Below are 19,876 nucleotides of genomic sequence, written 5' to 3'. Positions count from 1 at the left end.
GAGCACCAAAAAAGCGTCTTTTTTGAAGGCTCAGGCAGTGAGCATTGGTGGTTCAGTGGTAGAATTCTCACCTGCCACGCGGGAGGCTCGGGTTCGATTCCCGGCCAATGCAGTGGCTTTTGCAGCGAGCGGCTCCATCACTTGCATCCCCTTGCAACTCGCAACTGAAAACCCACTGAAGCTAAGCAGGTGTGAGCCAGGTCAGTACCTGGATGAGGATGAGCTACAGGGAAAAACAAAGCTTCCAGCTGGAAGCGGTGTTAATGGTGCCGGCGGGGGGGGCGCTCACCCTGAGGTCTGTGCGGGTCCCAATGCCCCAATATAGTGACGGAGATGCTGTGTTGTAAAAGGGTGCTGTCTTTTGGATGAGATGTAAAACCGAGGTCACAGCGCTCTGTGGTCATTCAAAATGACCACCAAAACCTTTGACAAAAGCTCTTGGTAAGTGATGGTCTTCAATAATGCTTCTCCTTTAGGTACATTTTAAATCAGCTGAAAAATGCTGTGAAATGGGGGGGCACTTCAGGCCAGTGTAGGATTTGGGTTACAAGAACCATGAAAGTGCACGAGAAAGCCCGTACACTGAATTACACAGCTTTCTATTCAGAGGAGGACAAAATTCCCTGAGTTTGATTTTTTGCAACACAGAGAGGAACACTGTCGTGAGGCTGGTTAGCTCAGTTGGTTAGAGTGTGGTGCTAATAACGCCAAGGTCGCGGGTTTGAGCCCCGTACGGGCCAGGTCTAGGTCCAGGTCCCTGTTTGTGAAACAGGCAAATGACTGTCTCAGGGGCCCATTCCTCATTCTCAAGACACATGTATGCAGTATGTACACCGTGCATTGAGCAATAGGGACTGAATACACCACAGGTAAGGTTAGAAGTCATTCTGAGGTGCCACATGTGAGGGATACAGCTAGGCATCCAAAATGTAGGGTTTGAGACCCTTCAGGAGTACTGCATCCTTTGAGACAGACCTGTGCATGTTAAACAAATGATCATTTCTTTTGGCATTAGGGACTAAATATACTAAACATATGATGCTAAAATGTTATTTTCACATATATTAATGTAATAAATGATTGCTTATGCTTTATAAACAAATCTAATTAAAATAAAAGCTTAAGTTTTGTATTTATCTTGTACCATAGAACAAGATTTTCTTTGTATTTCAAGCCCACAAAGTGTCCAAATGACGCACTACATGATATAAGGAAGATTATCACATGCATATCGGTATTATCTTTCTTATGAAAATGCATTCCTTTCATTACCTTTTACTTTTTAAAATGAACTCAAATTGAGTATAATGTAATAATTTAAGTAGAATAGATTCTAATAATATAATGATCCAGTGTTTTGCACTACTTCACTGCTTCACTGCTCTATGCCATCTGGAAATAAATCCTCAGACTGCTTACTGCCCTGGGCATGTACCAATAAATTAAAGGAGCACATCTGTTTATCACTGCGTTGAAGCAGGAGACACACAGTCTCTGCAAACACATCCTAGATACAGTGTTCCAGCACCTTTGACCTCATCCAGAACGTATCATTTCTTGAAAGGGATTGCTGTCCGAATGCACATTTGAATCCCAAACAGAATCTCTAGTAAAATACGATCATTTGTGAAACAGGCAAATGACTGTCTCAGGGGCCCATTCCTCATTGTCAGACACATGTATGGAATGCTTTCACCGTGCATTGAGCAATAGGGATTAAAAACACCGCAGGTAAGGTTAGATGTCATGTTCTATGATCATTTCTTTCAGCATTAGGGACTAAATATACTAAACGTATGATGCTAAAATGTTATTTTCACATATATTAATGTAATAAATGATTGCTTATGCTTTATAAACAAATCTAATTAAAATAAAAGCTTACGTTTTGTATTTATCTTGTACCATAGAACATGATTTGCTTTGTATTTCAAGCCCACAAAGTGTCCAAATGTTCTATGATCATTTCTTTCAGCATTAGGGACTAAATATACCAAACGTATGATGCTAAAATCCTGAAAAAAGGATGTGCTCCATCTCGTCAGTAGATTGGATTCCAAAACTGATTTGGGTCAATATACATTACCTTTGAAATTAAAGTACAGTCTACTGTAGGGAACCATCAACTTAGAAAGCATTGGCCTTCCCTGGGGGTCAGGTAGGTGCAAAAGATAAACCTTTATCCTATCTTTATCTTAAGATAAGTGGCCAAGCAGTATTTTTCCAAGTTTCACCAAGCACATCATGTTGCCATAGTAGACAAAGTTCTATAAAATGTTAAATAACTTTTAAAAAAAGCATCTTGGTCTTACAGTACTGTACAAGGTGAATTAAACTGTCCCTGGTAATAAAAAGTAATTAGAAGCATCTCAGAAACTTTATCTCTAGAAACATTAGCTGTTTTATATCATGTAATTTAGTGTGATGTTGTCAGAATTCAAGGACATTATCACACACAGAAATTGGTTCAGTTAAATCTAAAAAACACAGCTAAACATGGGTTTAAATGTAACAGAAGTCTTACCTCTTGTCAAAAGATTTAATTCAAGAAGCGATGTAATAAATTATTGCTTATGCTTTATAAAGAAATCTAATTAAAATAAAAGCTTAAGTTTTGTATTTATCTTGTACCATAGAACATGATTTTCTTTGTATTTGAAGCCCACAAAGTGTCCAAATGATGCACTACATGATATAAGGAAGATTATCACATGCATATCGGTATTATCTTTCTTATGAAAATGCATTCCTTTCATTACCTTTAACTTTTTAAAATGAACTCAAATTGTGTATAATGTAATAATTTAAGTAGAATAGATTCAGGTAGGAAATATAGAGTCATGATGTTTATGGCTGACATCATTTCACATGGGTGAATTTTAAGCTAAGAAATAAAAACATTTACAATGAAGATACCATTGCTTAATTTTAAATGCCTTTAAAAAATAAATACCTCCTGAGAATAATTTGCCACTCCCAGATCCTTGGTAAGGTACTGTTTGAATCCAATCAGGAGAGGAGCATCCAGGGAGTGCTTTCTATAGAGTCCAGCTTGGGCCACTCTCTTCCGGCCTGCTGATACTTTTTAACTACTCAGGGCCTGTAAGGATATAAAACACCGGTTTAAACATTTTATACCTATAAGACAAATTAGAATTTTAGTAAAAAATTGATACATCTGAAAAATAAAAAGTCTTACTGCTGATAGAGTTCTTCAGAGCTCACATCTTCCCCTTCCTTATCCGCTTCTGTTTCAGTTTCTAGAGCAGCCTCTGGCATCTCTTCCTCCTGGACAGCGGCCTCTTGCTCAGGGCCGCTGGAATGCAGGTAGATTCTTTTCAACATGCTTTTACATAATATGTTGTAACAATGATTTCAAAAAGAAACTACAGAAGCCTTACAGATTAAAAATATCTCACCTTGCCAATGTGTCTTCAGGCTTCCCATGTACAAAAAGGCCCAAGGACTCTAGCAGTCTTACAACCACTATCCTGTTTGCCTCACCAGACACGATCTCTATTCTGTGGTAATCCACGATGACCCCGTTCTTCAGGTGATTCATCATGTCCTCCCTCGCCTGTTGAGAGGCCATCCTGATCTTTTCTGCCGTGGCGTGCTTCATACACGCCCTCTTCAAGTGAGCAGGAAGCTGATCAAGAGTATTCAGGCACATCTTGCACACCAGGGGAATCCTCGCGGGTTTCCTTTGAAAATAAATAATACCATCTGTGTATAGAAACAAGCTAAGACTGATTTCTTAAATTATCCTTAATTTTCTCTCTCATAGTTTGAGCATAATGATTTTATTGCATTTATATAAGAATTGCTCATTGCTCCTAAATAAATAATGGTTTCATAAAAAAGTGAACACTTACTTGGTCTCAGTCACAGACTTTCCAATAGAAGCCATTGTGGAGTTCAGCAACTGCAGGTCCTAGAAGTGGGGAAGGAATTTTAAAAGAGAAATTGAATTACAATACAGAAGGAATGGCTGAGGGATCACTGAAATATATATATACAAATTCCAAAGACTGAGTCCATATAGAAACAACTACCTTTCATTTTCAGTATAAGAAAAAAAAACATTATCTTCCAAAGCATCATAAAATTGTCCCTTCTTCCAGACTCTACTTCTCTCTTGTAGTAGTATAGCAGACCTTTCCAGGTGAGCAGATCACAGAGTCTGAAATGAGCTTCCTCCATCAAGCAAAGTACCTGAACATGACTCTGTCTTCATAAAAGCGCTCCTGTAATAAAGAAATTAAATCCGAAATCAAGAGGGCAGTTGCCTACTGAAATACAAGAAGTCATCAATTTTAACCTAGCAACACATTAAAGGCTGCATCTATACAAGTACGATTCTAGAAATGCTCACCAGATTACGTTTTAAGAAGGAACTGCGCCTCAGGTTTCGCCGAGATCTTAACTCGGATGGCAGGATTCAGAGTCCGGAGTGTGGACTGATGGCGCACGGAGGGTCCATATACTGTGGATCCCTCAGTGATCTTCCGCGTATTCAAACCGCTAGCGTGTGACTCCCCTGTCCCCGTGACCTCATTGCTCTGCTCTCTCCTCTGTGCAGCTGAGCCCGACTCACGGTAAAATGGAAAAAAATATGCCCTCGACGTGAGATTTATTCTGGAGCGAGCCAGTGTTGCGCATAGCTGCCTTCAAAGCAGTTAACCCAGGTTCGATTCCCGGCCAACGCAGTTGCGAATGTTTTCAAATGCTGTCATGAGCCTTGGATTGTGACTAGCAAAGCGAAGCCTTTTGAAAGAGCTAAAGCACTGCAAAACGGAATTGAAGGAGAACCTTACAGGGGATTCTGAGCAGTGTCTGCATACATGCAGTCAGATAAAGGTGCCGAAAGCTTGAGCTACTCTCAATGTCATGCTGCCCTTCCCCGGAGTAAATCTGTTACATTGAAAGAATGCTTCTGGCAGGTTCAAAAAGGGACCCTTGTTAATTGGAGAAATCAATGATTTCGAATGAATTCTGTATGCGTTAAAAGACAGCTATACACAGAAAACACGCAGGACACTGCTCATGATGTTTCCCGAGCCGAAACACAGTGCGTTTTTCCAAGCCATTTGACAAAGCCCACCCACTGAAAACTGCAGCAGATCGTGTAAAGACGTTCAACTTTGTAACTACTGCACGCACAGGAAGCAGAATAAATTCCTCTTTTCAAACTGTCAAAGGTTTGCTTTGCGAACGCTGCAGGACATCGCACAATCTCTTTTGAATGGGGACAAACGATTTCTTATGGGGCGCAGTAAGTACAGACGTTTAAAATGCTCCACTCATGCCGACGATGCAGCATGAAGAAGCGCAACCTAACGTTTGACAGACAAAAGCCAGGCGCCGCTACGAGCAATATGAAACCAAACTGACAGCACACGGCGTTTCGCGCTGACACAAAAGTAATCTCGACAGACGCCGTTCTCTGCATAAAGCTGAAAGAGCTAAAGAGCGTTTCTGTTGAGACGTAACAAGCTCGTTTCTTTCTACCATGATATCACCGTGACCAAATCTGTCTTTAAACACCTTGCTCAGTCTCTGACGAGACTGTCAAAAATTGCTCTCGCCGATTGTATTGCAAACCGGCGGAAGCGGGGTATTGGGAAAAGTTTTCAACTAGCAATAATCGCGCCTCGGCTAAACCTCACAGGCTACGATACTGCCACTGCGCAAAGCTGACGGTTGCCAGGCAACCGCGGGGATCCTATGGAAATCGTTATCGATCGTCTCATGGCATGTCGTTGCTATAACGCTTCATATTTGTCGTCTTCTTCTTCTTCTAGCTTGAGGTTTTGAAGAATTTCATGACAGACAAGGGCTCCGTTGGGAACAAAGGGCGTTGTGAGAAAACCGTTGCTTATTTTCAGCAGCAGAAATACAACCCTTTAAATACAAGATGACAGAACAATGACGAAGGGCATGCCGGGAGGAACTCATGCACTACAGAGGAAAGGGGGCGGGCACGTACAGTTCACATTCAAGCCACAAGTACTCTTCTTGGATGTTGCACAAACAAATCCTAACGTCTTGAAAGCATTGCAGCATGTTTGTGTCCCACTTCCCGTGGCTGCGGGACGACTGACACAAACGGACAAACACAATCTGTGGCGTTTAGCGTGACATAGTCTTGCAGGCATAGTGCTGTCTCACTGCAATATTATACCGCTGGAGGAAACAGTCCATCTGGCCATGAAACTCATTTGAACGTCTAGCTACAGCAACTAACAATATCATGATTTATTCAGGATGTGTGGAATCAGCACGTCCCGGAGACAGCTTCCGAAATCGTGAGCATTCTCTGGTGGTAGGGGCGTTCAAGATGGCGCTCAGGTGGGAGGTAAAGTTTAGTGGTTGGGGAGTTTTTTTGAGTTTTTCATGACCTGAATGTTAATTTTTGCTTTTTTTGACTACAGAAAAATAAGGACTTAACACTAGTTGTTTAAACTTCAGTTATAATTGAAAGAAAAAAAACCTTTTTAGGTTTAAAAAGTCCGATATGAGTAACACTGGGAAAAGAAAAGAGAGTGCTGGGTCTTCGAAGGAGAACTCTAAGATACCTCAATCGTATATGTATAGCACTACAAAAAAATCGATGGCAACTAAAGGGAAAAGTGAAGCAGCTGCAGGGGCAGCAAGAGGGCGGAGGCGCCGCGCGCCCGGCCGACGTGTTGGACCGGTGCGCTTTACGTGCTGAAATAAACACGCGACAGCCCCGAAATGTTTCCAGAGTGCTGTGCACTGAAGACTTGCCTGGTGCTCCTCCGTGCAGATTGTTTGTCCTCCTCCAGTGCGGGATGAGCCAACACAAGGGAGCGCATTCGCCAACATCCAGGCACGCAATGCGATTTGGAAAGCAGCTCCTTTCCAAAGAGTTGCACACGAACGATCCTTCAGTCCCGCTCGGGGGGCACGGAACCCCCGCCACACACAGCTTCAAGTAGCGAGTCAGGCGCCGGGGCTTTCGCTTATGGCCACACCACCCTGAACATGCCCGATCTCGTCTGATCTTGGAAGCTAAGCAGCGTCGGGACTGGTTAGTACTTGGATGGGAGACTGCCTGGGAATACCAGGTGCTGTAAGCTTTTGCTCTCCCGGCCAGCAGGGGTCGCCGTTGGTGCCGTAGGCTTTGGGAGGAAAACCTGCAGGATGGAAAGGTGATCTATAGCCTCATCTCTAGAGATGTTTTGTTGCTGTGGCATGTGTGTGACCCATATTCAAAAAAAAAAACCCGTCTGTAAAACGAATATCGAAGCTGCCTCTAAATCTGCAAATGAAGATGAGTCGATAAACCACTCGTTTTTCGTATAACTAGACATATATTCATTTGTTACCGATTTCATTCATTGAGCACGGATACAATAGAGGTACAGCCATTCACTGTTTGACATGTCTGCACTGGTACAGAACCGAGCAATCAGAAAACGGGTGAAACTGTCTTTAGACTCAGCATACAGTACCGAGGCCCCCCATGACCAAATAAAGGCTAACCTCGATAATCAGCCTAAAGAACGCAGACTACAGCAAAACGACTGACTTTGAAAAGGGAATGAACGTCCGGAAGGAGTAGTGGAACTAGCTTGAGATGCTTCTCCGGACCCCTAACTAAAAGCCAGCGAGAACCAGCAGCGGCGTCCACTCCTGTCAACCGGGATCCTTCCGCAGCCACGCAGCTCGTGGTGTCCTAACCCTCCCGTATCTGATTTTGGACCAAGCACATCAGGGGAGAGCGCGAACGCAGTCCCCCACTACCAGAAATTATGCAGTCGAGATTCCCACATTTGGGGAATTCGCAGGGGTCAGCACAGCCGGAGTGCAATGGCCGAGCCTCGCCCTGGGCGAACCTCCTTCTTGATCAAGGTATCTCCCCTGCCAGGTAAGTATGAGTTAAACAGGCCCCTGCAAGCGGCCCGCACCCACAGCACAAATCGCGCAGCCTAGGCCACCTCCTCGCCCCGCACGCCACCGCCTCCTGCTGGGCCCACTCTTTCACACACTCACACGCCACACTAACACTCAAAAGTGTGGGCAAAACGAGAAAACGAGCGCGCCGTTTCCTACACATCTGCAGTCGCCGTTGCGGATTCGCAGCATGTCCCGGGATGCAATTCGGCCTCATTTGCATAACTCCAGACCGGCAGATCGCCACGCAAGCTCGCGACGTGCGCCTGCCACACACCGAACAAACCTTTTCAGCAATTTCCAAAAAACGGGCCTGCTCGCCTGCCCACAAGGCTCCGTCTCTTACCTGCTCTCCAGAGCCTGCTGCCTTCTGTGCTTTTCTCTCGGCACCGCTGCAGTGCACACAACTCCTGCAGCGGGAGGGGGGGAGAAAGTTCCCGCGCTCCGCCGCAGGGAAGGCTCGCTCCGTGCGCACACGTCCTTTCGATGCCAGTCCAACAAGTGCTCCGCATTAGCTGCGTCGGGGCTCCGGCGTGTCGCACCTCACCTCACCTCGCACTGCCCCCTCCTTGAATGTCTGCCGCTGGGCATGCCCCGCTCTCCTCCGCCTTATCTTATCGCGTGTGAGCACCGACAATGGCCACAATGCCGGGGAATGGCACCTGTAAAGTGTTAATTGGGGCAAAGGAACAGCCCGTCTCGTCTCGGGGGGGCCGGCTTCAGAGACAATACAGCAAACACAGCGGGGCGGGGGAAGAAGACGACACCACACATGCGGGTACATTCAGCTCCGGCGGGAACAAGACATTTGTCGGTCTTTTCAAGTGCCGAGAGCCGAGCAATCCTTCACTTGTATCGTTTCTCCCCGGTGACTAGATCTGGCCCTGCGACTCTCGACTGGGCTCACCCCCGGGGCAGCCCAGCAGGTGTAAGCCTGGCCGGCACCCGGATGGGAGATTCCACCCCGGAAAAGCTCCGGTTGCTGCTGCTCCTGCAAGAGGTGTGACTGGGACCAGTAGGGAGCGCTCACCCTGCGGGCTGTGTGGCTCTCTTACGCCCCAGCCTCCTGATGGCGACACTCTGCTGCACAAACAGGTGCCGTCCTTCGCGGGAGGCGTCAAACCGAGGTCCCGACCCTCCTTGGCCATTAGGAAACCCCAGGGCGTCTCTCAAAAAGAGACGCCGGGGGTGTCCCTCTGGTGTTAGTGCTCCCCTTTACCCATCAGTCGGGGTCTCCTCCTAATCCCCGTCTCACCTGTAACAATCAATGACGAGGCCCCCCTGTCCGTGAGATTTAGTACTCGCGCAAGAGACCGGGGGCAGAGCGCGAACGCGGTCCCCCGCCCCCCACAAAGTGGGCGCTCCGGGTTCCCTCTCGGGGCCCTGCAACACAGCGGAAGGGCAGCGAGAAGGAGCCTCTTGCTCTGACGCCGCAAGGCCACAAGAGGGCGGAGGCGCCGCGCGCCCGGCCGACGTGTTGGACCGGTGCGCTTTACGTGCTGAAATAAACACGCGAAAGCCCCAAAATGTTTCCAGAGTGCTGTGCACTGGAGGTTTTTGTCTGGTGAAGACTTGCCTGGTGCTCCTCCGTGCAGATTGTTTGTCCTCCTCCAGTGCGGGATGAGCCAACACAAGGGAGCGCATTCGCCAACATCCAGGCACGCAATGCGATTTGGAAAGCAGCTCCTTTCCAAAGAGTTGCACACGAACGATCCTTCAGTCCCGCTCGGGGGGCACGGAACCCCCGCCACACACAGCTTCAAGTAGCGAGTCAGGCGCCAGGGCTTTCGCTTACGGCCACACCACCCTGAACACGCCTGATCTCGTCTGATCTCGGAAGCTAAGCAGCGTCGGGCCTGGTTAGTACTTGGATGGGAGACTGCCTAGGAATTCCAGGTGCTGTAAGCTTTTGCTCTCCCGGCCAGCAGGGGTCGCCCTTGGTGCCGTAGGCTTTGGGAGGAAAACCTGCAGGATGGAAAGGTGATCTATAGCCTCATCTCTAGAGATGTTTTGTTGCTGTGGCATGTGTGTGATCCATATTCAAAAAAAAAAACCCGTCTGTAAAACGAATATCGAAGCTGCCTCTAAATATGCAAATGAAGATGAGTCGATAAACCACTCGTTTTTCGTATAACTAGACATATATTCATTTGTTACCGATTTCATTCATTGAGCACGGATACAATAGAGGTACAGCCATTCACTGTTTGACATGTCTGCACTGGTACAGAACCGAGCAATCAGAAAACGGGTGAAACTGTCTTTAGACTCAGCATACAGTACCGAGGCCCCCCATGACCAAATAAAGGCTAACCTCGATAATCAGCCTAAAGAACGCAGACTACAGCAAAACGACTGACTTTGAAAAGGGAATGAACGTCCGGAAGGAGTAGTGGAACTAGCTTGAGATGCTTCTCCGGACCCCTAACTAAAAGCCAGCGAGAACCAGCAGCGGCGTCCACTCCTGTCAACCGGGATCCTTCCGCAGCCACGCAGCTCGTGGTGTCCTAACCCTCCCGTATCTGATTTTGGACCAAGCACATCAGGGGAGAGCGCGAACGCAGTCCCCCACTACCAGAAATTATGCAGTCGAGATTCCCACATTTGGGGAATTCGCAGGGGTCAGCACAGCCGGAGTGCAATGGCCGAGCCTCGCCCTGGGCGAACCGATTCGATTTTTAAGAACTTTATTTTCTTTTCACAAAAAAATACAGGAAATCACAAATCAGAAAGCTTTACATTAATATACATACTTAAAACAGTATATATGATCACATCTCATTACATTTTGACACGGTAACAGTTACATAGCAACAATTTTCTTTTTTTCTGGTGCAAATCACATTCTTTATTTAAACATGATAATGTTTTTCACAGTTTCTTGAGATACTGTCCAATGCTCTCTATTTCCCACAGATTTTCTGCTTCCTCCCTCCCTTCTCTCCACAGATCTCTGAGGTAATAGTTCTCTCGGGTGATGAACAGGGCCAGGCTACCTGCTGCCTTGACTGGGACCTCGATGCCTTTGAACAGCCCCATGTTCCTCACTCTCCACAGGGCGTCTTTCCCACTGTTCACCACGGCCCAGATCCTGTCAAACACGTCAGGGGGAAGTTTGACAGGAGAGATGCCGTATATGATGAAAGCAGCGGTCAGGGTAAATTGGGGCGAGAGAGCCTGCAACCAATCTTCAAACTGTGCCCAGAAGGCCTTAGCAAAAAAGCAGGACCACAGGAGATGGGTCACAGTCTCCTCCTCGCCGCAGCCCACCCTAACGCAGCGAGGGCTGGGGGTGAGGCCCCTACGGTACAAGAAAGTTCGTACCGGTAAGCACTGGTGGACGACACTCCAGGCTAAATCTCTGTGAATGTTGCACAGAAATTTAGAGGATGTGTGTTTCCACACCTTCCTTGTTTGGGCTGATGTTAAAATGCCCACAGGGGTCTGCCTATTGTTCTGGGGTGCTACGAAATCTTCCAGTTTTTGGACGCTGACATCTCGGAGGGGAATATGGCCAATTGGGTGAGATCTTAGAAAACTTTTAACTGTCCCATAAATTGCAGGGCATGTGTCAGAGAGTGGGACGTCCAGCTTGGGTCTGACACCCCACACTCTGAACACCTCCCTACCTACCCAGAGCCTGGAAAAATAAGTCCAGGTACGCGCTGCAGGTGCTGTTGCAAAGCCTCTCAGCACAGAGGCCAGGAAAATGCAAAGCAGCTTCGTAGCAATATCTGGGACAGACTTCCCCCCTGAGGGTAGCGGCCTGTACATTATTTCCCTTCTGAGTCTTTCCTGCTTCCCACCCCATAGAAATTGAAACATCAATCTCCTCAGCACCGCCGCAACACGGTGTGGGATTGGGAAGGTAGAAGCCAGAAAATTCAAGACAGGCAAGAGCTCGGCTTTGATGACCAGCACCTTCCCTGTCATGGTGAGGTCTCGGTCCTTCCATTGCATCAGTTTTTTGTTTAAGATTGGCAATTTGTTCTGCCAATTTACTGTTCCCATCTCTTCTCCAAAATACACCCCCAGGACCTTAATTCTCTTCTCTTGCAGCCTGAGATCATGTCCTTCTTTTGGCTCCCTCCAGTTCTGATAAAAAATCTCACTCTTAGATGTGTTAATTTTTGCGGAGGAAGCCAAAGAGAACCGATCACAGCACTGCAGAGCTCTGCTAATTGAGGCATTGTCAGAGAGGAGCAGGGTGACATCATCCATGTATAGAGATGTCTTTACCTCTCCTCCCCCACTTCCAGGCACTGGTATCCCATTAATGGCCTGATCCTGGCGCAAGGCACAGGCTAAGGGCTCCATAGCCAAAACGAATAACAAGGGGGATAATGGGCAGCCCTGCCTCACCCCTGAACAGACTTCAAAGGTGCGTGATCTATTGCCATTAACCATGGCTCTGCTGTTGCTACCTGTGTACAGCAGGTTAATCCACTTTCTCATGATGGGGCCAAACTTCATGTGCTCAAGTACCGATGTTAAGTACTGCCGGTTTAGGCGGTCAAAGGCCTTTTCTAGGTCTACACCTAAAATGCACAGAGGGAGGGAGCGATCCTCAGAGTACAGACAGACATCCCTCAACAAGGCCAGGTTGTCGCTCATCAGGCGTCCTGCTATCCCACAAGTCTGTTCTTTCCCTACCAGTGAGGCCACTACATTTTGTAGGCGCAGGAAAAGGGCTTTGGACAGGATCTTAGTGTCCACGCCTAACAGGCTGAGGGGTCTCCAGTTCTTTATGTCATTTTTTGCTCCTTTCTTAAACAAGAGAGAGATAGTGCCTTCTCTTAAGGAGTCAGGCAGCAATTCTGTCTTGTAGCTTTCCTCGAATAGGAGCAGTAGCGGATCCTGAAGCAGATCCCAAAAGGTGCAATAAAATTCTTTAGGGAGCCCGTCAGCACCCGGAGTTTTCCCCTTCTGTAAGCTCTCCATAGCCTGTCTCAGCTCTTCTACTGTCAAATCCCTCTCAAGTACTTCCCTATCTTCTTCACTCAAAATGTTTTCTAGCTTTGAGGTAAAAAAATGAATATCTTCATCCTTTACCTCTGTAGAGCTGTACAGTCTTGAGTAGAAGGCCTCGGTGCAGGAGAGGATAGCACTCGGCTCTGTTCTCTCTCGTCCCTCCTCATCAACTACACTTTCCATGACAGTCTTGGAGCCTACCACTTTCCTGAAAAAGAAGCGAGTACACTTCTCATTTTCTTCCAAGAACTGCACTCTGCTTCTTAACAGCACTCCTCGACTACTTTCTTCGGCTATGCTCCGGATGTCCTTTTTTAAAAGGGCGATATCCTCGAGCACATCGAAGCCACTGTGCAGCATCGTGTAGAGACGCTGCAGCTGCCTCTGTTTCCTGGCTAGCACTCCTCTCCGTCTGGCAGCAGCCTTCCTTCCCTCAGCCATGAAAAAGGCCTTTGTCCTCACCTTCACCTCCTCCCACCACTCTCCTACTGACCCGTACAGACACTGCAAGGACAGCCACTGTGATAGTTTCTCCTTGTAGCGGGATACTACCCCCTCGTTCTCTAGCAGCTTTGTGTTGAGTTTCCAGAGGCCTGGGCCAAAGACAGTCCCGCCCTGGAGTTCCACTCTACACCCTAAAGCCTGATGATCTGAGAAGAAGACAGGCTGAAGAGTGACCCCAACAACTTTCACTCTCTCTGAGACAAAGCAATAGTCAATTCTGGAGCTGCTATTCCTCCCTGACCATGTATATCCTGCTGTTGTGGGATATATACATCTATATGTGTCTGAGAGTTTAAAGTCTTGAACTAAGTTTTGCAGGGCCAGTGAGCTGGAATCCAATTTTATCGGCGAGCTAGACTGCCTGTCTGTGTGCTCTAAGATACAATTAAAATCCCCTCCCACTATCACGTCTGTGCTGCATAACAATAGGGGGGAGAGTGCCTTGAGTAGCTCCACCCTTCCTCCTACGTCAGTAGGGCAATACACATTGATTAGCCGCAGGTTAACGGTCCCCCATTCCACATCCACACACAGCAACCTGCCATCTATGACCCTCTGAATACTTTTCAATTTGAATGCCCATCCTTTGAAAAGAATGGCCACGCCAGAGGCTCTGTTGTTATTGTCCCCTGACCAAACAGAAGGCCCTTTATCCCACCTATCTTCAAAACTTTTATACCTCTCTTGATAGGCTAAAGCACACTCCTGCAACATCAACACATCTCCCTCTCTCTGCTGGAGGTAATCAAAGACAGACTGGCATTTAACTCTGTCATTGATACCTCTTGTGTTAAGAGAAATTATGTTAAGAGCCATATTACATAAGAAAGTGGAACCAGTCTTTACAAAACACATTTCTCTTCGGTCTCACCTGTTACCTTTTTCTTTTTCTTTTTCTTCTTACCAATTTCCTGCCAGCCATCCTCTGAATGAGCCTTCATCAGGGTGGCAGCAGTAAAAGCGTTCACAGAGTCCATTTCAAGGAAGGGGGTAGAGGGAGGGGTGGAGAGGTTCCAGCTGTCCCCATCGCCATGCTCTCCTTCCTCCTCGCTCGGGGAGAAAACAGAGTCATTTTTTCTTTTCCTCAAGTCCAGCTCCTGGGAGCACTGAGGGGAAAGGGGTGCAGCCGATGCACCAGTCTCCTCTTCCCCCTCACCCACCAGCTGCTGCAGATCCTCCGTGATGGACTGGATGGAGGAGAGGAGGGCATCTGTAGCACTTGCAGAGTCTGAGAAAAGCAGCTCTGCTGAATCCTGGGTATCCTCGCTGGACCCGCTCCACCGGGGGGCCCCACACTGGCCCTCGTTCTGAGGAGCAGGAGTGGGGGAGGGGTCCTCGCTGTTCTCGGGGGTTTTCAAACCCTCGTGCATGTCTGGTGCAGTCTGCGGTTGTGGGGGCGTAGTGGATTTCTCTTCCACCAGCCCCGGAGCCACAGCAGGACTGATCCTGGCTGGAGGCTGAGAGTCTTTGTCCAACAAGGGTTCTTTGTTTGACTTGTTGTTTGCTTTGGATTTTCGGGCCGGTTTGGCTGAAACAAGCACTGCCTCATCCTTTCTCATTTTGAGTTTATTGGCGTAGGCGTGAGGGCAGTTCTTAAAAACGTGTCCTTCCGAGCCACATAAATTGCACTTTGGCAGCATTGAACAGTCAGAGGCTAAATGTCCCTGTTTGCCACAGGTCTTGCAGCATTTCACAGTGCAGGACGATGCCAGGTGTCCCACAGCACCACAGCGCCGACACACCTTTGGTTGTCCCACATAAAACACATAGCCATTGCAGGCGCCCAGCCGGATTGTAGAGGGCAGGTGCCTTAAGCCTCCATTTACGCTGTCCGGTAGCAAGCGAACCTCGAATTTCCTTGCTCCTGTTTTTATACCATCAACATCTCTAACCTCAGTTCCATGGTGGACGGTGCAGTACTGGTTAAGCCAGGTGTGAATGTCCTCCGTCTTTGCCAGTTCCGAGAACATAACAACATGCACCGTTTTCCTCTCTCTCTGTGTCAGAGGCTGCAAGTTGATCTTCTCAAGTGCAGGAACTTTGCCTCTTTTTGCCTCAAACACATCCACGCATTGTTCAAACAGAGGATAGGTAGCAAATACAACCTCAAATGCTTTCTGACCTGGGAGAGCGAAGATGAAATCCAAGTGCCGAGGTTCAAAGCCAAGTTCCTTCTGTAACACTTTTCTGCTGAACTGCATACGATCCATGAAGAGGTCATCCAAGAGCTCAAAACGTACAGCATTCTTACGGGATCCAAAGGTTGCCATTTCAAAAACCGCAAATCGAACACTGCTTCCAACAAAAGAAAAACAATCCAACTACTCCACCTACAGGCTGATCAAGGTATCTCCCCTGCCAGGTAAGTATGAGTTAAACAGGCCCCTGCAAGCGGCCCGCACCCACAGCACAAATCGCGCAGCCTAGGCCACCTCCTCGCCCCGCACGCCACCGCCTCCTGCTGGGCCCACTCTTTCACACACTCACACGCCACACTAACACTCAAAAGTGTGGGCAAAACGAGAAAATGAGCGCGCCGTTTCCTACACATCTGCAGTCGCCGTTGCGGATTCGCAGCATGTCCCGGGATGCAATTCGGCCTCATTTGCATAACTCCAGACCGGCAGATCGCCACGCAAGCTCGCGACGTGCGCCTGCCACACACCGAACAAACCTTTTCAGCAATTTCCAAAAAACGGGCCTGCTCGCCTGCCCACAAGGCTCCGTCTCTTACCTGCTCTCCAGAGCCTGCTGCCTTCTGTGCTTTTCTCTCGGCACCGCTGCAGTGCACACAACTCCTGCAGCGGGAGGGGGGGAGAAAGTTCCCGCGCTCCGCCGCAGGGAAGGCTCGCTCCGTGCGCACACGTCCTTTCGATGCCAGTCCAACAAGTGCTCCGCATTAGCTGCGTCGGGGCTCCGGCGTGTCGCACCTCACCTCACCTCGCACTGCCCCCTCCTTGAATGTCTGCCGCTGGGCATGCCCCGCTCTCCTCCGCCTTATCTTATCGCGTGTGAGCACCGACAATGGCCACAATGCCGGGGAATGGCACCTGTAAAGTGTTAATTGGGGCAAAGGAACAGCCCGTCTCGTCTCGGGGGGGCCGGCTTCAGAGACAATACAGCAAACACAGCGGGGCGGGGGAAGAAGACGACACCACACATGCGGGTACATTCAGCTCCGGCGGGAACAAGACATTTGTCGGTCTTTTCAAGTGCCGAGAGCCGAGCAATCCTTCACTTGTATCGTTTCTCCCCGGTGACTAGATCTGGCCCTGCGACTCTCGACTGGGCTCACCCTCGGGGCAGCCCAGCAGGTGTAAGCCTGGCCGGCACCCGGATGGGAGATTCCACCCCGGAAAAGCTCCGGTTGCTGCTGCTCCTGCAAGAGGTGTGACTGGGACCAGTAGGGAGCGCTCACCCTGCGGGCTGTGTGGCTCTCTTACGCCCCAGCCTCCTGATGGCGACACTCTGCTGCACAAACAGGTGCCGTCCTTCGCGGGAGGCGTCAAACCGAGGTCCCGACCCTCCTTGGCCATTAGGAAACCCCAGGGCGTCTCTCAAAAAGAGACGCCGGGGGTGTCCCTCTGGTGTTAGTGCTCCCCTTTACCCATCAGTCGGGGTCTCCTCCTAATCCCCGTCTCACCTGTAACAATCAATGACGAGGCCCCCCTGTCCGTGAGATTTAGTACTCGCGCAAGAGACCGGGGGCAGAGCGCGAACGCGGTCCCCCGCCCCCCACAAAGTGGGCGCTCCGGGTTCCCTCTCGGGGCCCTGCAACACAGCGGAAGGGCAGCGAGAAGGAGCCTCTTGCTCTGACGCCGCAAGGCCACAAGAGGGCGGAGGCGCCGCGCGCCCGGCCGACGTGTTGGACCGGTGCGCTTTACGTGCTGAAATAAACACGCGAAAGCCCCGAAATGTTTCCAGAGTGCTGTGCACTGGAGGTTTTTGTCTGGTGAAGACTTGCCTGGTGCTCCTCCGTGCAGATTGTTTGTCCTCCTCCAGTGCGGGACGAGCCAACACAAGGGAGCGCATTCGCCAACATCCAGGCACCTGACTCGCTACTTGAAGCTGTGTGTGGCGGGGGTTCCGTGCCCCCCGAGCGGGACTGAAGGATCGTTCGTGTGCAACTCTTTGGAAAGGAGCTGCTTTCCAAATCGCATTGCGTGCCTGGATGTTGGCGAATGCGCTCCCTTGTGTTGGCTCGTCCCGCACTGGAGGAGGACAAACAATCTGCACGGAGGAGCACCAGGCAAGTCTTCAGTGCACAGCACTCTGGAAACATTTCGGGGCTGTCGCGTGTTTATTTCAGCACGTAAAGCGCACCGGTCCAACACGTCGGCCGGGCGCGCGGCGCCTCCGCCCTCTTGCTGCCCCTGCAGCTGCTTCACTTTTCCCTTTAGTTGCCATCGATTTTTTTGTAGTGCTATACATATACGATTGAGGTATCTTAGAGTTCTCCTTCGAAGACCCAGCACTCTCTTTTCTTTTCCCAGTGTTACTCATATCGGACTTTTTAAACCTAAAAAAAAATCGTTTTTTTTTTCTTTCAATTATAACTGAAGTTTAAACAACTAGTGTTAAGTCCTTATTTTTCTGTAGTCAAAAAAAGCAAAAATTAACATTCAGGTCATGAAAAACTCAAAAAAACTCCCCAACCACTAAACTTTACCTCCCACCTGAGCGCCATCTTGAACGCCCCTACCACCAGAGAATGCTCACGATTTCGGAAGCTGTCTCCGGGACGTGCTGATTCCACACATCCTGAATAAATCATGATATTGTTAGTTGCTGTAGCTAGACGTTCAAATGAGTTTCATGGCCAGATGGACTGTTTCCTCCAGCGGTATAATATTGCAGTGAGACAGCACTATGCCTGCAAGACTATGTCACGCTAAACGCCACAGATTGTGTTTGTCCGTTCGTGTCAGTCGTCCCGCAGCCACGGGAAGTGGGACACAAACATGCTGCAATGCTTTCAAGACGTTAGGATTTGTTTGTGCAACATCCAAGAAGAGTACTTGTGGCTTGAATGTGAACTGTACGTGCCCGCCCCCTTTCCTCTGTAGTGCATGAGTTCCTCCCGGCATACCCTTCGTCATTGTTCTGTCATCTTGTATTTAAAGGGTTGTATTTCTGCTGCTGAAAATAAGCAACGGTTTTCTCACAACGCCCTTTGTTCCCAACGGAGCCCTTGTCTGTCATGAAATTCTTCAAGACCTCAAGCTAGAAGAAGGAGAAGACGACAAATATGAAGCGTTACCGCAACGACATGCCATGAGACGATCGATAACGATTTCCATAGGATCCCCGCGGTTGCCTGGCAACCGTCAGCTTTGCGCAGTGGCAGTATCGTAGCCTGTGAGGATTAGCCGAGGCGCGATTATTGCTAGTTGAAAACTTTTCCCAATATCCCGTTTCCGCCGGTTTGCAATACAATCGGCGAAAGCAATTTTTGACAGTCTCGTCAGAGACTGAGCAAGGTGTTTAAAGACAGATTTGGTCATGATGACATCATGGTAGAAAGAAACGAGCTTGTTACGTCTCAACAGAAACGCTCTTTAGCTCTTTCAGCGTTATGCAGAGAACAGCGTCTGTCGAGATCACTTTTGAGTCAGCGCGAAACGCCGTGTGCTGTCAGTTTGATTTCATATTGCTCGTAGCGGCGCCCGGCTTTTTTCTGTCAAACGTTAGGTTGCGTTTCTTCATGCTGCATCGTCGGAGTGAGTGGAGCTTTTTAAACGTCTGTACTTACTGCGCCCCATAAGAAATCGTTTGTCCCCGTTCAAAAGAGATTGTGCGATGTCCTGCAGCGTTCGCAAAGCAAACCTTTGACAGTTTGAAAAGAGGAATTTATTCTGCTTCCTGTGCGTGCAGTAGTTACAAAGTTGAACGTCTTTACACGATCTGCTGCAGTTTTCAGTGGGTGGGCTTTGTCAAATGGCTTGGAAAAACGCACTGTGTTTCGGCTCGGGAAAAATCATGAGCAGTGTCCTGCATGTTTTCTGTGTATATCTGTCCTTTAACGCATACAGAATTCATTCAAAATCATTGATTTCTCCAATTAACAAGGGTCCCTTTTTGAACCTGCCAGAAGCATTCTTTCAATGTAACAGATTTACTCCGGGGAAAGGCAGCATGACATTGAGAGTAGCTCAAGCTTTCAGCACCCGTATCGGACTGCGTGTATGCAGACACCGCTCAGAATCCCCTGTAAGATTCTCCTTCAATTCCGTTTTGCAGTGCTTTAGCTCTTTCAAAAGGCTTCGCTTTGCTAGTCACAATCCAAGGCTCATGACAGCATTTGAAACCAATGGCCGGGAATCGAACCCGGGTCAACTGCTTGGAAGACAGCTATGCTCACCACTATACCACCAACGCACGCCCACAGGCACCCTGCAGGACACCACCAGAGAATGCTCACGATTTTGGAAGCTGTCTCCGGGACGTGCTGATTCCACACATCCTGAATAAATCATGATAT

The 19,876-nt window shown here is 48.5% G+C and overlaps 4 non-coding genes and 2 pseudogenes across 4 annotated transcripts; 3 read left to right on the top strand and 3 right to left on the bottom strand.

Annotated features, from left to right (window-relative positions):
- Positions 1–5,556: 5,556 nt before the first annotated feature.
- LOC138229456 (U4 spliceosomal RNA) lies at positions 5,557–5,698 on the bottom strand. Its single transcript, XR_011185867.1, has one exon. It is a non-coding gene; the product is annotated as a U4 spliceosomal RNA (small nuclear RNA).
- A 1,286-nt stretch (positions 5,699–6,984) lies between these two features.
- Positions 6,985–7,103, top strand: LOC138229340 (5S ribosomal RNA; annotated as a pseudogene).
- A 635-nt stretch (positions 7,104–7,738) lies between these two features.
- LOC138229355 (U1 spliceosomal RNA) lies at positions 7,739–7,902 on the bottom strand. The gene has a single exon (XR_011185775.1). It is a non-coding gene; the product is annotated as a U1 spliceosomal RNA (small nuclear RNA).
- A 1,807-nt stretch (positions 7,903–9,709) lies between these two features.
- LOC138229312 (5S ribosomal RNA) lies at positions 9,710–9,828 on the top strand. The gene has a single exon (XR_011185743.1). It is a non-coding gene; the product is annotated as a 5S ribosomal RNA (ribosomal RNA).
- Positions 9,829–10,463: 635 nt separating this feature from the next.
- LOC138229405 (U1 spliceosomal RNA) lies at positions 10,464–10,599 on the bottom strand (annotated as a pseudogene).
- Positions 10,600–18,724: 8,125 nt separating this feature from the next.
- LOC138229468 (U4 spliceosomal RNA) lies at positions 18,725–18,866 on the top strand. Its single transcript, XR_011185879.1, has one exon. It is a non-coding gene; the product is annotated as a U4 spliceosomal RNA (small nuclear RNA).
- Positions 18,867–19,876: the final 1,010 nt, after the last annotated feature.

Source organism: Lepisosteus oculatus, unplaced genomic scaffold (genome assembly GCF_040954835.1).
Source record: "Lepisosteus oculatus isolate fLepOcu1 unplaced genomic scaffold, fLepOcu1.hap2 HAP2_SCAFFOLD_45, whole genome shotgun sequence".
NCBI classification, from domain to species: domain Eukaryota; kingdom Metazoa; phylum Chordata; class Actinopteri; order Semionotiformes; family Lepisosteidae; genus Lepisosteus; species Lepisosteus oculatus.
Note: the sequence above shows the minus strand (reverse complement) of the source record. Positions and strands in the feature narration are given on the sequence as shown.